Source organism: Oryctolagus cuniculus, chromosome 6, assembly GCF_964237555.1.
Source record: "Oryctolagus cuniculus chromosome 6, mOryCun1.1, whole genome shotgun sequence".
NCBI lineage: Eukaryota > Metazoa > Chordata > Mammalia > Lagomorpha > Leporidae > Oryctolagus > Oryctolagus cuniculus.
In genome coordinates, this window is record NC_091437.1 from 148,588,902 (window position 1) to 148,608,055 (window position 19,154).

Here is a 19,154-nt window from a genome sequence, read left to right on the forward strand (position 1 = left end):
TGGTGCCATCACCCTGGGCATAAGAAGTGTGACCCTAGGAACCAGCTGTGCATGACACAAACCTTCCAAACCACAGCAAATTCCTATGCAAAAAACAAAATTAAAAGATTCTGAAAGGTGGAGAAAGGAACACAAAACAGCTAGTGACCTTGGAGCCAAAGAAAAACCATATGACAGTGATTTCCCTGGGTTTTCTTTGGCCTCTTTCACCCTAGATCTGGAGCTGGAGAAGCCAATAACTCACAAACACTAATAGGAGCAGGAAAAAAACACTCAACAAAACTCAACCAAGCCTGCTCCCTCCAACCAAAGAACCAAGAAAGAAGCAGCCTTCCCAGAAAGAAACTTTCAGACTGTAGCTTCTACACTTGGCCAAACACCACAGGAGGAAAAAAAAAATTGTGGTCCAGCCAAGACTGAATGAGGAACAGAGACCTCTACCCTTGAGGGACTCTAAAAAGGGTGGTGTCAGAAAAGGTTAAAAAAAAAAAAAAAAAAAAGGAACCAGGATTTTCAGCAGCATCAACTCAGTGGAGACCATCTGGGATCTAGACCATCTAGGAGTCCACCTTCACCCAGCAGTACTGAGATGTCCCTGCCCGCGCCCTAGAGTGCCGTTGGGAGAGACCTAGTAGAGAGTCAAGAGTTTCAGCCTAGCCCATCGTTAACAAGGTCATCCTCATCGTGGAGATCATGGAGGCCATGAAGCCCATGCTTGCCCTCAGTAATGATCCTCCCCTCAGGAACCAGCTGAGTCCATGTGGAGAACTTGGACTTTTACTTCCATCTGGCAGCAACAAGACAGAGTCCCTCTCCCTTCCCTTGCCAAAATGGTGTCAGGAAAAGCCAGCTAAAACAGATGGTTTAAATAAGATCCAGAGTCTCATAACATTATATGAAAATGTTCATATTTCAACCAAAAAATCATTTTTCCTTCCAACAAGCAGAAATATCTTATCTGAATGAAAAAATACAGTCAATAGATGCCAATACCAACATGACAGAATTATGTTAGAATTATCTGACAAAAAAGTTTTAAGCACCTGTGATAAAAATGCTTCAAGGAGCAATTATTAACATGCTTTCAATAATTTTTTAAAGCCTCAGCAAAGAAATAGAAAATCTCAACAAAGATCTACATAAAATGTAAAGTAAATCCAAATGAAATTTTTAAAACTGAAAACACAATAATCAAAGTAAAACCCCAGTGGATGGACTCAACAATGGTGACACAGAGGAAAGAATCAGTGAATTTTTGGATTGAACAATCTGAGCAAGAAAGAAAGTAGATTGAAAAACTAATAATAGCAGTGGGCATTTAGCCTCATGGTTAAGACACCCACATCCCACACTGGAGTCCCTAGATTTGATGCCTGGCTATGACTCTTGACTGCAGTTTCCTGCCAATGCAGATCTTCATACAGCAGTGATGATTCAAGTAGCTGGGTTCCTGCCACCCACACGGGAGACCTGGAATGTGCTCACAGTCCAGACTCCACACCGTAGTTCAGCCCCAGTCACTGTGATCATCTGAAGAGTGAACCAGCAACTGTTAGTGCTTGTTCTCTTTGTCACTAGCTGACTCACTCTCTCTTCCTGCATCCCTTTAAAATAATTTTTTAATTTTAAAATATGATAATAATAAGCATAGCCTCAAAGACTCATGGGCCATAACAAAAAGATTCAATGTTTGTGCTAGTGGAGTCTGAGAAAGAGAGGAGAAAGAAGACAGGACTGAAAGATGACTCAGAGAAAAGAGAAGCCATGGCAGACGGGCGTCAGGTGCCCTCACCACTGTGCCAGCTACAACAGTCATGAGACCCTAACATGGGCTGTTCCAGCCACAAGCCTTGAGCAGTCATAGGTTTAGGATCCTCTGACGATTTGCCCAGAATATCTGGACAGGCTTATTGTTGAAGAGTGTTCCCATTAAAAATTCAGATCGTGAATATTGGAATAAATTCCTGCTTCTTCAGCACACAGATAAGAACACAGAACCATAGGGATGAAATACATAATAACATTACCAACTGAATGAAGGTGCCAGTGAGTGACCCTAAATAGAGATATATGAGCTGTCTGACAATGAATTCAAAATAAATGTTTTAAAGAAGCTCAGTGGACTGTAAGAAAATATAGAGAAATAATTCAGAAACATATCAGAAAAATCTAAGAGATCAAAATTTTTGAAAACATCATGGAGTGGAAAAATACAATGAATGAAATGAAAAATGCAACATGAAAGTATAAACAGCAAATTTGATAAAGCAGAAAATTCTATGAACACAGAGACAGATTATTTGAAAACATATCATCAGAGGAGAAAAAAATAGTGAAAAGTAACACAAAAATCTTAGAAGATTTATGAGACAGCATCAAAAAGAGAGAATGTATGAGTCACTGGAATTCAACAGGGAGTAGAGAAAGATAAAAAGGCAACAAGGTTATTTAAAGGAATAACAGCAGTAAACTTTCCAAATCTGCAGAAAGATAACAATATCCAATTACCGGAAGGTCAAAAGTCTCCAGCAGGTTCAACTGAAATAAAACTACCTTATGATATAATATCAAAGACAAAGAGGAGATTCTAAAAGCACTAAAAGAAAAGGAGCAAATAAGATCAAAGGGAGTTCCAGTGTTCCCAGAAGAAATTTCTCAGCAGAAACCTGAAAGGACAGGAGAGAGTGGAATGATACAGTCAAAGCAATGAAGAAGGGACAGGCGTTTAACCTAGTAGTTAAAATGCTTCTCATCACATACAGAAGCTCACTCAATTGGACTAGAGACTTAATGTAACACCAGAGACTATGAAATTTATAAAAAATAACATAAGAGAAAGTCTCTATGGCGTTGCCTTGGGTAGTGATTTTTTTGGGGTATGACTTCCAAAGCACAGACAACAAAAGCAAAAATAGATAAATGGAATTATATCAAACTAAAAAATTTTCTGAAGAGTTAAACAATAATTAGAGTGAGACAACAAACAGAATGAGAGAAAGTATTTGCAAACTATATATCTGATAAGGGGTTAGTTTCCAAAAACATATAAGGACCTCAAACAACTCAAACAACTCAAAGCAAGAGGACAGGAGCCAGAGCTGTGGCTTAGCAGGTAAAGCCACTGCCTGCAGTGCTGGCATCCCATATGGGAGCCAGTTCCAAGTCCCAGCTCCCTGTTAATGGGCCTGGGAAAGTAGCAGAAGATGATCTAAGTCCTTGAGACCCTGCACCCATGTGGGAGACCAGGAAGAAGCCCCTGGATCCTGACTTCAGATTAGCCCAGATCCACCATTTGGGGAGTGAACAAATGGATGGAAAATCTCTAAGTCTCTCCCCATCCCACTCCCTGTAACTGTGTCTTTCAAATAAATAAAATAAATCTTTAATATCTGAGCTCTCATGTCTATTTCAGCACTATTCACAATAGCCAAGATATGGATTCAACCTAGATGTCCTTAAAGAATGAATACATTAAAAAATGTGATATATATCACACACACACACATACACACACAATGAAATACTGTGATAAAAAAAAAGAACAAAGCATGTCATTTGCAACAATATCAATGAACCTGTAGGGTATTATATTAAGTGAAATAATCCAGGCACAGAAAGATAAATATCACTCACATGTGGAATCTAAAGAAGTTAATCTCACAGAAATAGAGAGTAGGGGCCAGTGCTGTGGCGTGGTGGGTTGGGCATCTGCCTGTGGTGCTGGCGTCTCACGTGGGCGCCAGTATGGGTTCTGGCTGCTCCACTTCCAATCCGGTTCCCTATTGATGGCCTGGGAGGTCTGTAGAAGATGGTTTTGGGTGCTTGGGCCCCTGCACCTATGAGGGAGACCTGGAAGAAGCTCTTGGCTCCTGGTTTTAGATTGGTCCAGCTCCAACCATTGCAGCCATTTGGGGACTAAACCAGCAGATGGAGGACTCTCTCTCTCTGTCGTCTCTCCTTCTCTCTGTGACTCTGCATCTCAAGTAAGCAAATAAATAAAATAAATTAATTATTAAAAAATAAAGGAGGAGGAGAGAGTAGAATTGTGTTTACCAGAGGCTCGAATAGAGATAGGGAGTGGCAAGACAGTAGGGGCACATTGCTCAACAGACACATATAATTTGAGGAATGAGTTCAAGATATCTATTGTGTAGCATGGTGACTATAGTTAATGATGATTTATTGTATTTTTGAAAGATGCAAAAAGAGTGGATGTTAAGTGTTCTCACTGCAAAAATGATAACTATACATTTGTTAATTAGCTAGAGTATATATATATTTGAATGCTTAAATATGTATTTCAAAACATCATGTTGGATACAATAAATACATACAATTTTATCTGTCAATTTTAGAAAATGCTGAATGAATCCCAAATAGGATAATTGCCTGTGCATTAAACAGCAGAGCTATAAAGTCTGTACAGCAAAAACTGCGAATGGAAACCAAAACCAGTCAAATCCACAATTATAGCTGAATAGTTCAATACCTTTCTCTCAACAATGAATAAAAAACAATCAAACAGAAAACATCAAGGACACAGAACACAGGAACAGCGTCAATCAACAGGATCTGATAGACATTCACAGAACATTCCATTCAGTAACAGCAGAATACACTTTTTTTTTTAGTACAAGGAACACATACAGACAAACCATGAACAGGAACCATACACACTGTCCTGGAACATGCATGTGACAACCTGGATGAAATGCCAGAGAATAATTCTGAATGAAAACAGAATTCCCAAAATGTCACATGCTGAGTGATCCAGGTCACATAAGAGTTTTTGAAATGACAAAATTATAGGAATGGTGAACAGATTAATAGCTGCCAGGGGTTCTGGAGGGGACGGGGTAGAAGAGAAGTGGGTATGGCTATAAAAGGGTGACACGAGGGATCCTCTGCGTGTGTATCCACAATTCTCTCAAATTTAAAATCAGATTAAAAAATAACTACAAAGCGCTCTTCAGATTTCACAGAAATTTTAAAAAGCTTTTTCAAAAGTGCATGTAAAAAGTGATAGGAATCCAAATAAGGCCTGCACTAGTATGATACCAACGTCAACTTTTTCATTTTGAAAATGTGCTGAGCTTATGTGAGGTGGTATCCTTGGAAGAAACTGGATGAAGGGTACATAGAATTTCTGTGTATTATTTTTACATCTTCTGTGAGTCAAACTGTTTCAAAATAAGAAGTTATAATTTTTAAACCTTTAACATTTTTATTAACGCGTACCACTTGTACTTTTTTATGGGATACAGTGCAATTTTTTTCCACAGATAGGACTTTTTACATGTCACTATTAAAATCCAAATTTTAAACAGATTTTGGACTGGTGGTTCATGCCCACTATTTCATTCGTCTTCAGCACCTTTCTCACTCCCAGTGGCTTCTCCAGAACTACTACTGTCACACTAAAGCTGCAGGAGTCTTCCCAACTCAACCTTGGGCTTCCTCAGCGTTTTTACTTTTCTAAGGAAGACATCATGGAGACAATAAATAGATTGGCGAGCCCTTTCTATGTCTTTTCCAGTGCAGTTTGGAATCCATTTATTGACCACTATTTTCTTTTTTTTTTTTTTTTTTTTTTTTTTTTTTTTTTTTGACAGGCAGAGTGGACAGTGAGAGAGAGAGACAGAGAGAGAAAGGTCTTCCTTTGCCGTTGGTTCACCCTCCAATGGCCGCCGCTGCAGCCGGCGCACCGCGCTGATCCTGGCAGGAGCCAGGAGCCAGGTGCTTTTCCTGGTCTCCCATGGGGTGCAGGGCCCAAGCACCTGGGCCATCCTCCACTGCACTCCCTGGCCATAGCAGAGAGCTGGCCTGGAAGAGGGGCAACCGGGACAGAATCCGGCGCCCCAACCGGGACTAGAACCCGGTGTGCCGGCGCCGCAAGGTGGAGGATTAGCCTATTGAGCCACGGCGCCGGCCTTATTGACCACTATTTTCAAGTTGTTTGTTTGCCCCTCCTGCATCATGATTTTCATATCTTCGTCCAGATGTGGAGGACCTCTTAGAGCTGAGCATAAGAAGTCTTTGGTATCTGATTGTTGTGTTTTTCAGTAAAACCAACACAAGATAAAGCAAATAACTGTCAGCAGTCTTGACATCAACATGAGTTTCAGTCATCGTCTGCCATTTTGTGAGCATGGAACACATTTTGTCACTGCTAAGATCCACACCACAGAAGCTAGTCAGGCAGTTTGTACCCTCCGCATGCTTAGTAATCAGCTTGAATTTTCTAAACACAACATCATCATTCTGCAGGTTAGCAAGACTCACTTCAATTACATGACCCTTGAGACCATCAGATGCAATTTTGGTCCCTTGAATCCTCGTGACGACTGTTTTTCCATTATTTCTTATACTGAGCACAGCAGGTGCTTTCACACCATACCAATCTTTCTTAGAAAATGGATCAACCACTTTCTTTTTGGCTCCCTTTTTGCCGCCTTTTTAAGGCCTGCTTGTTCTTGCCACCAGTCATGGTGGTGCCCAGACAGCCAAAAAATACCGTGCAATATTTCAACATATATATGCAACATCAACCAGTCTAACCAGGCAACTAGCTTTTCCACCTGCATTTGGAGCCCAGCAGCTCCTCTCTTCCAGTTCTTTATGCAGAATATAATACAATATTGTAAGAGAAGAGTTTCAGTACCCATTATCCAGCTGCCTCTGTTCTCCCTCCCCCTACCTTTCCCAGGCTCTGATAATCACTATTCTAAGTTCACATTGACTTATTTTAACTTCCACTTATGAGAAACATGTGGCATTTGTCATTCTGTGTCTTATTAATGATCTCTAGTTCCATTCGTTTTGTAGCAAATGTCAGGATTCCATTAGGTATACATACTACATTTTCTTCCTCTGTTCACCTGTTGATGGACACCTAGGTTGGTTTCATATTTTAGCTATTGTGAGTAGTGCTGCAATGAACACAGGAGTGCAGGTATCTCTTTTATATGCCGATTTCATTTCCTTCTAGGTATATACCCAGAAGTGGATAGCTGAGTCTATGGTGTTTATTTTTAGTTTTTAGAGGTACTGCCAGACTGTTCTCCATAACGTCTGTAATGATTCGCATTCCTACCAACAGTGTGTGTAAGTATTTCCATTTCTTCACATCCTCACCGGCATTTATTATTTCTTGCCTGTTTTATAATAGCCATGCTAACTGGAGTAAGATGAGACTTCACTGTGCTTTTGATTTTCATTTCCCTAAAGGACAGTGATTTTTTTTTTTTTGGGTGTTGAGTCCTTTGTGTTCCTTGTATATTCTCTATATTAAAACTTTGTCAGATGCATATTTACAAAGATTTTCTCACACTCATTGTCTCTTCATTGTGTTAATTATTTCTTTTGCTTTGCAAAATCTATATATATAATATAATATAATATATTTGTAGTCTTGTTGCCTATGCTTTTGGAGGCATATCCAAAAATCAGTGCCTATGTCAGTGTTTTGAAGTTTTTTTCCTATTTTTTCTTTTAGTAGTTTTATAGTCTCATGTCTTAAGTTTGCATCTCTAATCCAGTTTCAGTTGACTTGTATAGGGTGGGAGGTGGTGGGTGGTCAACAGTCAGTCTTCGGCCTATAAGAAGCCAGTTCTCCTAGCTCAGGTTGCTGAAGAGACCATCCTTTCTCCAGGACATGTTTTTGGTAACTTTGTCAAAGAACAGTTGACTGTAGTTGCATGGATTCATTTCTGAGGTTTCTACTCTTCCATTGGTCCACGTGCCTGAAAACATTTACTATTCTTATCTTCTTTTAATTCTTAAAAGACCACAGACAAATCCCAGTCCTTGCCTCTGGGTTTGCATGTGAGCATTGTATAGCTGTACTCACCCCCTGGGAAAGCACATTCTTTTAAGTGTGGATGAGCTATAAATCAAAGTCCTTGACCAGAGTGCTCAAGTCTACCAATTTTCTTTAATTTCTACAATGCAACTCCTTTTGTATTTGGAGTTCCCATTCAGTCAATGTGGTAGAAACAATCCCAGACAGCCCAACTCCTACCACTTACTCCTTTCCCTGTGGAGATAGTGCACGTTCTGCAACACTTTTGTATAACCTAATATCAAAGTGAGGTGGGGGATGGTGGAAAGCAGGGACAAACATACCCTCATGCCTGGTATCATCTGCCCACACTGCTATCCCTAGAGGAACCATTCACTTCAGAGTCCCTCAGTCATTGGTCCACACAGGCCACTGCTGGGTCATCCTTGAGTCCCACCTATGAGACCTCTGTACCAACAGTACCACATCCACACCAGGGTATTAGTTTCTGTGCCTGCTATAATGGATCACCAAAAATGTAGTGCCTTAAAACAACACAAACGTATTATCTCAGAGTTTTGGAGGTCAGAAGCCTGAAGTGGATCCACTGGGACTAAAATCAAGGTGACAAGAGGGCTGTTTGCCTGGCAGAAGCTCAGGAGGAATCCGTTTTCTTGCTTTCCCTTCTGGGAGACTGCCTACAGTTCTTGATTGAGGCTGCATCGCTGCATTGTGAACTCTTGCTTCCATCCTCACACCCCCTTCTCTAACCAGCTCTGATATTCCAGGACCATGCCCCCACCTCAGGACCCTCACTTAACTCCATCTATAAGCCCTTTTGCATGCAAGGTAACACAAGCACAGGCTCTAAGGATTAGTGTGCATGGACACATTGGAGGCAGAGGGTAGTGAAAAGATGAATAGAGACTATTCTGCCTCCCACATCACCTGTGGCACTTGGGGTCATCCCACCCTCACCCACCACAGGAACTACTGTGGCTTTGTGAGAAACCACCCTGAAATAACCATTGTACTATTATGATATCCCGGTTTCTGTGGCTCAGGAAATCAGACCAGACTCAGTGGGGAGGGTTTGTCTCTGCTCCATGATGACTGGGGCTTCAGCTGGGACGACCTAAGGCCCAGAGATGACCTGACAGCTGGACACTGGAATCATCTGTAAGTCTCGTGATGGCCAGGTCTTATGGTCAGTGCCAGGTGTCAGCTGAGACCTCCACTGGGATGCTAACGGGACCAGGTACTTGTGGCTTCTCCTTATGTGCACAGCACTGTGTGAGAGCCTTCATGGAATCAAGCTTCTCACACTCAAGTCTCAAAACATAAGTGTCCCAGAAAACAAGGTAGACACTGCATTGTCTTTTGTGACTGTGCTTCTGAAATCGCATAGAATTATTTTTTGCCACGTGCTGTGGATCAAAGTGCTCACAAACTCATCCAGCTCCCAGGGGATGGAAGTAGACCCTGTGTCCTGGTGGGGTGTGCTAAGATTGCTTTATAGAACAGCTAATGGGCTGTCAGGTGGGTTTCATCTCTCTGCCTTGCTTGGCAGCTGCTCCTATACAGTCTTGCTTCCTGTCCCCAGAACTCTACCCTGGCACGACCCAGGCCTTCTGGTCCAGATCCCACAGGCCGGGGAGTAGATGTGGCCACCCCTCAAGGTTCACGCAGAGGGCAGAAATCAGAGGAGCTCTCATAACTTTCCCTCCACCTCACTCTTCTCCAGCTAGGGAAGGGGCTGGGGAGCGGTATCTCTGCTTCATCATGTTCTTGCCAAAATTTATTATCCATTTCCTGAGTTCTTCCAACCCTCCCATGGGTCCATGATTTAAAAACTAAAAGGCCAGCAATTTTCTCAGGAATGCAGTTTTTGCCTTATTCCTTCCCCAAAGCAAAAGCACCAAAAGTTCTCATCCTCCTTGGGCGAAGCACATGATCAAAGAGCATAGGGAAGTGGATGGAGATGAGCCTATCAGTAAACTTTTCCAAAATGTTATCTTACCACAGGTGCTAATATCACAAAACTGTGGCATCTGTTCAGGCTCTTCCTGCCCTCCCACCCCAACATGCTGGTATTTGGAGATGTTTAGGAGGCAATTGAGGTTAGATGAAGTTGTAAGGTGGGACTTTGGTGATAGTATTCATGTCCTTAGAAAAAGAGAAACCAGGATGTTCTCTTTCCATTCAATCATTCACTCAGCAAACATTTGCTCTGTCTATCCATCAGTCTTCTATTGCCATGGAAAAAAGTGATCAAGAACCTAACAGCATGAATTTATTCTCTCACAGCTTCTGCGGGTCACAAATCTGCCCAAGCTCCACTGGATCCTCTGCTCAGGGTCTCACTGGGCTGAAACCAAAGTGTGTGCCCGGCCCACAGTTCTCATCTTGGACTCAGGGTGTTCTCCAAGCTCGTTGGTTAGTGGCCAAATTCATTTCCTTGCAGATGTCAGACGGAGGTGCCCTGTGAACTGTTGGCTTCTAGGGTGGCTCTCTGTCCTTGCCACAGGCCCCCTCCATCTCAGCAACAGAAAACCCCCTCGTGGTAGATCCCTTTCGTGTTCTGAATGTCTCTGCCTTTCCCTTCTGCCTCCAGCCAGAGAAAGCCGTGTGTGCTTTTGAAGGACTTGTGTGAGCAGCTCAGGCCTATCTACATAATCTTCATAATCTCCCCATTTTAAGGGCAACTGACTTGGGACTTCAGTAACATCTGCAGAATCCTTTTACTGCAGTACCTAGATTTGTGGTTAATTGAATAAGCAGGGGCTGGGAATTCTTCGGCTCTTGCCCACTAAATCCCTGCTGTGAGGCAAGAAATGAGGACACTGAGATGGCTATGGCAAAGTCCTCATCCACAGGGACCTACAGCCAACAGCACGTGGCAAACACAAAGTCTCTAGAACACAGGGCGATGACCAGCGATCTGAGCAGAGTACAGTTCTGCAGGACGTCAGAGGTATCAGGATGAACTCTCCCGGAGAGCAGGCAGAGGGACTTCCCAAAGTGACAGGGTCTTTCCCTAGAAGGACAGAAGAGGAAAGAAGGCATTCAGGTGACAGTCACACCACGGACAAAGACAGAAAAACCACGGACAGTTTACAGGAGTGCCCCATAACCCAATAATGCCCTGACTTACAGGACAAGGTTAGAAGCACCAGCAGCCAGGGCTGGAAAAGCTACTGGGACACGTTTACACAAGACGACTCATGCCATCCCAAAGGACGGTGGGCAGGAAAGAGACCGAGCGAGATCTGCTTTGATGACAGCTTGGATAGTGGAGGAGGAATCCAGTGCCAGAGAAAGGAGTTAGTCGGTGTTTATAGCATCTCATGCTTCTCAAACTAACTGTTTCAGTCAGTTCTGGCTGCTAGGACAAATTGCCATGGGCTGGGTGACTTAAACAACATAAATTTATTGCGAACACTTCTGGATGCAGTCCCCAGAACAGAGTGTAAAACAAAGTAGACACTTGAAAAAAAAATCTCAATGCAGGCAGACGTTCGTAGAAAATGTTCTCAGTGCCTTCCTGTGGAGATAAAACTGAATGATCTCTTGATCCATTTTCTAATGCATACATTTTTACTTGTGTTCATTTTATATAACATATAGTAAGATAAATAATCTAAGTAGTATAGTACACGAAAAGGCTTCAAAAGGCTTATGGAAAATTTTTAATATCTTTTAATTTTCTTATGAAAGAAGCAGAGATAAAGAGAGGATTTCATCCATTGGTTCACTCCTGCAAATGCCTACAATGGCCAGTGCTGGGTCAGGTCAAAGCTAAGAGCTGGAACTCAGTCTGGGGCTCCCAGATAGGTGGAAGAACCCACTTATTTGAACCATCACTAATCACCCAGGTTGTGCCATAGCAGGAAGCCAGAGCCTGGAACCAAACCCAGGTGCTCCAATATGGGATGTGGGCATCTCAACAGCTAGGCCAGATGCCTGCCTTGCATGTCTTATTTCTATTCTTCCGTGAACTTTCTGAAACCCCTCATACTTTGTGTATTTTCTTACTTTATATTTTTTGCTCGTATATGGCTTATAGATTATATATTTATTCAACAAGTGTTTTATTTATGTGCATTTTCTAAATTTTCCACAATGAATATGTATTATTTTTCCATGAGAAGCGATAATAATAGGTAACATTTACCGAGCCCTCACAGTGGGCCAAGCATGAAAGCTCAATACTTTACATGAATTATCTCAACATCCCTGGGAGACAGGGATTATCATTATCCCCATTTAGTATTCATAGCTAAGGACCCTGAAGTTCAGAGAAGTTAAGTTAGCGCTGGAGCTGGAATTCAAACCCAAGAGCCTCTATGCTATCGCTACCAAATACTAGCTAGATCAATGCCTGTGTCGCGAAACACATATAAGATCATTATAAGAATGAAGAGAGGAGCAGGCATTTGGCCTAGCGCTTAAGACGCCTGAGTCCCATGTTGGAGTACCTGGGTTCAATACCTGATGCCACTGCTTACTCCAGCTTTGTGTTAATGCAGACTCAACTTGAGGCAGCAGGTGAAGGGTCAAGTCACTGGGTTCTGCCATCCAAGTGGGAAACTTGGATTAAGCTCTCAGCTCCTGGTTTCAGCCCCTGGTCCAGTGTCAGCCCAGTCTGGGCCAGTGAAGGCATGTGGGGAATAAATCAGCCTCTCCCTCTCTCTCTCTCTCACTCACTTTCTAATAAATAAATAGGTTTAAAAAATTTTTAAAGAATAAAGAGACACATTAATATTGGCTATCTCATTGGAAGCTCACAAAAAAATCTTTAAAAATACTTTAAAAAAAATTTTTTTATATATTTGAAAGGCAGGGAGAGACAGAAAGAGGCCCAGAGAGATCTTCCACCTGCTGGTTCACTCCCCAAATGGCTGCAACAGTTAGGGCTGGGCCAGACCAAAGCCAGGAGCCCAGAACCCCATCTGGGCCTCTCCTTGGGTAACAGGAATCCAACTACTTGAAGCATCACCTGCTACCTCCCAGGATGTGCATTAGTGGGAAGCTGGAACCAGGAGCAGAGCCAGGACTCAAACCCAGACGCTCTGATGTGGGATGTGTCTTTTTTTTTTTTTTTTTTTTTTTTTTTTTTGACAGGCAGAGTGGACAGTGAGAGAGAGAGACAGAGAGAAAGGTCTTCCTCTGCCGTTGGTTCATCCTCCAATGGCCACCGCAGCCAGCGCACTGCGGCTGGCACACCGCGCTGATCCAATGGCAGGAGCCAAGTGCTTCTCCTGGTCTCCCATGGGGTGCAGGGCCCAAGGACTTGGGCCATCCTCCACTGCACTCCCTGACCACAACAGAGATCTGGCCTGGAAGAGGGGCAACCAGGACAGAATCCGGCACCCCGACCGGGACTAGAACCCAGTGTGCCGGCGCCGCAAGGAGGAGGATTAGCCTAGTGAGCCACAGTGCTGGCCGGGATGTGTCTTAACTACTGCTCCAAATGCCTGCCCCGCACGAAAACTTATGACACCCAGAGGCACTATTATGTCCACTTTCAAGACAAAGTCACAGGCCCGGATGACTGTGTTTTGCAACTGCCTCCTGCAGGTGCTCTCTCTCCTCTCGTAAACCTTTTATCCCACAATACAGATCTCTCTTAGCTCCTCTGTATATTAACTGTGGACACAGCTCTGCTTCTCTCTGGTGAGCTTGAGGTTTGTCCATAAGCAAATCTTCTAGGAAGTTACCAGAAGACAGGTCAGGAGACTTGACATCTAGTCTTGGCACTAACCCCAGAAACGTCAGTTTTCCCACCTGTAAAACGAGCTGGTTAGAGGCTCAGACATCTAGGGATCAACGCAGAGCTGGTATTTGTCAGCCTGATGACCCAGGTAAGGACTGACTACCATGCACTTCCTCACCTACACTGCAGAAACTGCAGCCTTGACCCCAGGACACAAAATGCTTTGTAAGATCGTTCCAGGTAAGCAGATCGGTGGCCTCTTGGACAGCATCGGCTCCCTGTCTCTGGGTAAGCATCGACCAGAAATGCACCTCATTCATTCAGCAGTTGCTTGGGCACCTTTGACACGCCAGCCAGGGGTAAGCATGTGGATACTACCTACAGTGAACTGAGCAAAGCTCTGCCTGCATGAACTTCCCATTCTAGTTGGGAGACAGCTATATAAATGCATCAGTTCATATTAAAATAATTTATGATAGAAAGACTGCCCGATGGCACTTGTACTTCAGGGTTCTGCAAAAAAAAAGGGGGGGAGGGTACAGGGGTGGGTCATGTCTGGTAGGGACTATCTTTACTCTCCTTTTGGTGCAATAGCAAAAGATAAAGACAGGGCATTGAAATAACATCGACCTTGCACTTACAAGACTTGGATTTTAATCATAGTTCTGAATTCAGCCTGTGAACTTGAACTAATTACTGTAACCTTTATAAGCTTCCAGAACCTCCTCTGTAAAATGGAGATAATGGTACCAGCTGTGTCTTCCTTACAGCGATGATGCAAAGATCAAACCACATAGTGAAATCAAATAAATAATAAGCTCTGGTTTTTTTTCCCAATTTGTAAACTTTCAGTTCTAACACCTCAAGCAAGTTCAAACTGCTGCTAAACTCAAGCTCTGGCATAAACTTGAAAACACCAAGTCCCGGCTCCAATCCTAGCAATGCCAGGGGATTTCATCTCCTGGCATAAGGACATTTCATAATAAGCCACGGGGGTGGGGAGATGCAGACACGAAGGAAAACAGCGTCTACCCAGCATTTCCTTTTCCCTCTCACTGCAGGCATTCAGTAAAGCCATTCGAATCTCCAAAGGGTCACACTGTGGCTCCTCTAATTAGAAGTAGTGCCAGTGGTGGCTGTTGTATGCCACTGTTGGTCAATTGATACTTAATAGTTTCCATTTCTAAGAGTCTTAGAACCAATTAAATAAATTTAACATATGGAATATGTACAGCAAAATTGTAACCAGGACCTGGTAGGATCTCTGAGACCTGTTTGCTTTTTCTTGCTCATTTCTCTCTGCATTTTGTGTTTCTTTTTTCATTCATTCACAAGATATTTATCCAACATGCACATGCAGGAGTCAGACAGCTCGAAGGGGCGGCCCTGCAATTCACATCTCAACTCGCAGCCTTGGCTGTTCCTCCCAGGTCTCCTCTGGGTTTAAAAGCCACCGTGGCTGTCTTACTAGATTAGGGGCTTCTTGGGGGAAATGTTGTGATTGCTGTTTCTTCCCGGTCTGCCATTTCTAAATTTTTAAGACTCCCCAAACAGGCTTGGTTCTCACCAAATTACCATGCAGAAAGTGCCCTTCCCCACACCACTGGACCATGTAGAAAACCCCATGGCTCCTTCCTGAAGCCACCAAAGTGGGAATCCAGATTCTACCACTTGCCAGTTCTGGGAATTCAAAGCAGCTTCTCATCCTGCCCCAACTGCAGTCCTGTCATCTATAAGGTGGGAAAACACTACTGTCAGGTAGGTGGTTCTAAGGATGTGATAAAGGCTAGTGCTGTGCCCAGCCTCAAAACTTTTTGCTGTCAATGAAGACAGTCATGGGAAGCCGGACAGCTGCTCTAGTCTAGAGGTTGAGCTCAGTTTGTTATCAGAAAGGTGGAATGGAGCTCTGGTTCTAGCCTCTAATGAACTGGTGCTCAGTTATCCTAGTTTCCTTCATTTGCCTTGGGCTGGTTGCTACACTTCTCCGAGCCTTGGCTTCCTCACCTGTAAAATGTGGATAATAATATAAGCGGACAGCGGGTCTCAAATTATGGCCAGAGATCCTGGCGGTCCCCAAGACCCTTTCAGGGTCCTCGAGGTGAGAACTGTTTTCATAGTGGTCCTTTTCACTCTGATTCCTCATAGGTGCACAGCAGAGTTTACCAAAGGTTATGTGACATGCAATGATGTCACTGCTCTGCAGGCTAATGGAAAGTGTACTTTTCATCTTTTCCAATTTAATTTTCCAATACAGCAAATATGTATCCAACCCAAAAAAATAAAAGATATTTAGGATCTTCAATATGACTTTAAATGGAACCTGAGTCAAAAGATTTTGAGAATGGTTGGCTGATAGGATTGTTGTAAAGATTAAGCAGCAACCATACAAAAAAACTGAACAATACCCTTGAGAGTCTTGGTTCCACACTCCTGATCCCTATCAAATAAGGGTCTGCTTACTCTTTTGACAACAAATGCAAAAGTCATCCTTGTTTTATTCCTCGCTGGTTCTTTAGATAGTGAAAGTCCAGTCCATGCTAAATCTAGAACAATGTAAAGACACACACTGCACAGAAGCTCCTCACCCCTACAGTTCCATGAGACCCAAGGGCCCTGAAGAGAGAGGAAGCCAGGGTCCGTGGGGTTCTCCGGCTCCCAGCATCCGAGCTGCCCTCCCGGTATACATAATCTCCCCCAGCCTGAAGCAGCTGGCAGGGGGCCTGAGACAAGGGAAACTCAGCTTCCAGAAAACCCTCCTGAGTGATTGATCATCAAGATGAGGTGCAGCCTCAAAACAGGAATCATTTTTAAGGTTTGGGTAATTTCCATGGAAACAGACTCACAAAGATCCTTCCAAAAATTCGTAGAAAATTTAAATAAAATAGGTTTATTTTGCTGCAAAAAATTTTTTTGAAGTCCATGCATATGCAGGGTCTTCAAAAATTTCACAGAAATATATGTTAGGAAAAACCATATTTCTATTTTCAACCAAAATACATTGAATTTCATTTTCCACAAATTTTTTGAAACATGTGCCTAGTTATTTTTTAAACAGAAGGGGAAGTAGAATGATCTACAAGGGCATATCAAGGTAAGCAATGCAAAAATGCTAAAATTATCGGCATTTCCCCCCATTTACTATCCCAGGACCCTCTTAGGGTGGAAAACCAGCATCCCTAATTTCTGATGCCACAGGCAAGCAGCTTAGGACCTTGGCCGAACGGACTTGTGCTGGACTGTAATCATCACGGCGTTCTTATCAGAATCCTGTAATTTTCTAGTTCGCAAATTCTAGACCGGTGGGTAGCACCTGCAAGCCAGGACCTTGTTTATGGGTTATTAAAAAGCAAACAGACAGGCAGACCCTGCATCAGCAAAGACCAAAGGAACAGGTGCAGGCCATTGAGAAAGTTTTGCATAGCAGCTAATTTAATTACAATTTTCTTTCCTGGGGAGTCAAGGGGTTATTTATGTCAGAGAAAGGGGAGCCCCGGGGGAAATGGGAACCCTTGCACGTCTTTCAGCTACTTCCTCCTCCCCAGCCTAGGAAACCAAACCGCCAAGCGGTCTCCCGTCTCCCAGCGCGCCGGCCACGCGGTCGGCGCCCAAAGCCAGCCTTGCCCACCCCAGTTCCCGGCCTCGTCAGCGGCCACTGCACCGCACCCGGCCACCTGTTGCTGCCCTGGCGCCCAGAGCCGAACTCAAACCGCCACTAGAGTTCGTTCTAATTCCCCAGAGCCAAGCTGGCCGGGAAGCCCGCCGCGCCGCGCTGCGCCGCGCCTGCTAATCCGCAGGCCGGGCGGGGACTGCGCAGAGTCTCCCCGCCGCAGGCTCCTTTTGTTTTCGCGCTGCACTCCGAAGTGTCAAAACCAAACCCGGACCGCAGCCCCTCGCCCGGACTCGGCTCACGCGCGCTCTCCCCCGGCGAGAACCCGGGAGCTAACGCAGCGCCCTCCGGCCAACAGAAGCAAAGCGGGGTCCACCCGGGCTCGGGAACGCGCGGCACACACGGGTTGCCGCATTAGGGTCTCCAAGTGTCCCTGCATCGCGAATCGCTCGGAGCTCCGGGGCCGACCACTGCTGCAGGAGCCAGACGCCGGGAACTCCTGTTCACTTGCGGTTCCGAGACCCCGCCCGCCAGCGCTCTAAGCGCCGCGGGGGAGCTCGAGGCGGAGGCCGTCCGGGCTCCCCCTCGCGCGTCTCGGTCCCGAAAGTGGTGGCCTCGCTCTCCAGGGGCTTCACTGCACGCGCCGCAGCCGTGTGCGTGTCCCCGGGTCTGAGGATCCCAGCGCTCGCGGGCCCGACTGGAGTTTAAGTCGCCTCCCGGGGTGTGAGTTTGTTTACCGGCTGTTCAGGGGAAAAAGTTTGCAGATCTCTAACCAGCCTCAGACCCGCGCGGACGGAAATCCCCGACTCTCCCCAGCGAAGGAGAGCCAAGTTCCAGCCGTTACATAAGTGGGGGCTCCTTCCCCTCCCTGCCCCGAGTTGTCTCGCTTCTATCCAGGGAGCAAAGTAGATCTCGCTTTTTTTAAAAAAAATTATTATTATGGTTATTACATTCCTGAAGCCGAGGGCGCGCCAGGGCGCGGATAGCGCCCTGGGGGAGCGCGGCGACCCCCCCCCCCACGCACCCCACCCGCGCGCAGCGCCCGGAGTCGCCGAGGGGACGCGGGTCCGGGCGCGGCGGGTGCCGGGCCAGCGAGCGCGCCCCGCGGCCCCGGGCCCGCCCCTCCACGTGGTCAGGATCAACAGTTTGTTGAGCTCATCAGTGACACCTTGAACTTTTCATAAAGAAAATGGGTATTGCACGCCGCGGGTTGGGCTGCGGCCGCGGAGCCGGGTCGTGCTTAATATTCAATGAGCTCGCTCGCGCCGCCCCCTCCTCTTCTCGCAGAAATTCCACCGAGTCCGTTACTGGGCTCGGACTTTCCAGTGAATGTCTGCTCCCCCCCCCTCCACGCACACACACACCTTGGCCAGGGACCAGTGCCTTTAGGGGTAGCCTCCCCCCAGCCTCCAGCTCCCGGCTCAAAATGACACCGCGCCGGCGTCTCCGCGGGGCCCCAAGGCCACTTTGCAACTTTGCGCGGAGCCCGAGCCCGGCGGCGCCCGGCGGTGGTACCGTATGCAAATACGCATGCTGACGTTACAGATCATGTGGGTTTTGGCGTAGATTCCCCACTGATCGAGGCATTTTTTTCCCCCTTTTTTTTCCCTTTTTTTTTTCTTTTAAAAATTTTGGCTACCGTCCTCCGTCCGGGGGCTTCCTCCGTCCGTCGGTCCGGCGGGCTGGCGGCCCCCCTTTCCCACGCCGCGACCGGGCGCCGCCGGGCAGCGGGGCCGTGGGTGGGAGCAGCAGTTCCATTTTGGAACCCGAGCCGCGTCTCGGCCCGGCCGGCGCCCGCCTTCCAGCCCCGGCGCAGGTAAGAAACTTCGCCCGCGCTGAGCACCCCCGGCCGTGCCGCCGCCCCGGGCCCGCTCGCCGGGCGCCGGCCGCTCCAGCCCCAACTTTCCCACCGCCGCCGCCGCCGCCGCTCCCCAAAACGCGCTGTTCATGGGACTTGGCCGTGTCCGTGATGAGGGGGTGGGGGGGTACGGGAGCAGGACCGGGGTGGGGGGGGGGTGCAGGCTTTTTTTTTTTTTTTTTTTTTTGCTTGT

General features: G+C 45.7%; 1 protein-coding gene, 1 long non-coding RNA gene and 1 pseudogene across 3 annotated transcripts in view; 1 reads left to right on the forward strand and 2 right to left on the reverse strand.

Moving 5' to 3' along the window:
- Positions 1-5,766: 5,766 nt before the first annotated feature.
- On the reverse strand, positions 5,767-6,456 carry LOC138849976 (small ribosomal subunit protein eS1-like; annotated as a pseudogene).
- A 3,604-nt stretch (positions 6,457-10,060) lies between these two features.
- On the reverse strand, positions 10,061-18,792 carry LOC103348124 (uncharacterized). The gene is made up of 2 exons (XR_007918718.2): positions 18,468-18,792; positions 10,061-10,817 (listed from the first exon to the last, which is right to left on the reverse strand). It is a non-coding gene; the product is annotated as an uncharacterized lncRNA (long non-coding RNA).
- Positions 18,419-19,154, forward strand: part of ZHX2 (zinc fingers and homeoboxes 2) — a 154,214-nt gene continuing 153,478 nt past the window's right edge. The window contains exon 1 of one of the 2 annotated variants that reach the window (XM_051844015.2): positions 18,419-18,919. The gene's annotated coding sequence lies outside the window, so the exon portion shown is untranslated. The remainder of the gene's footprint in view (positions 18,920-19,154) is intronic. The other variant, XM_051844016.2, reaches the window with a different exon arrangement.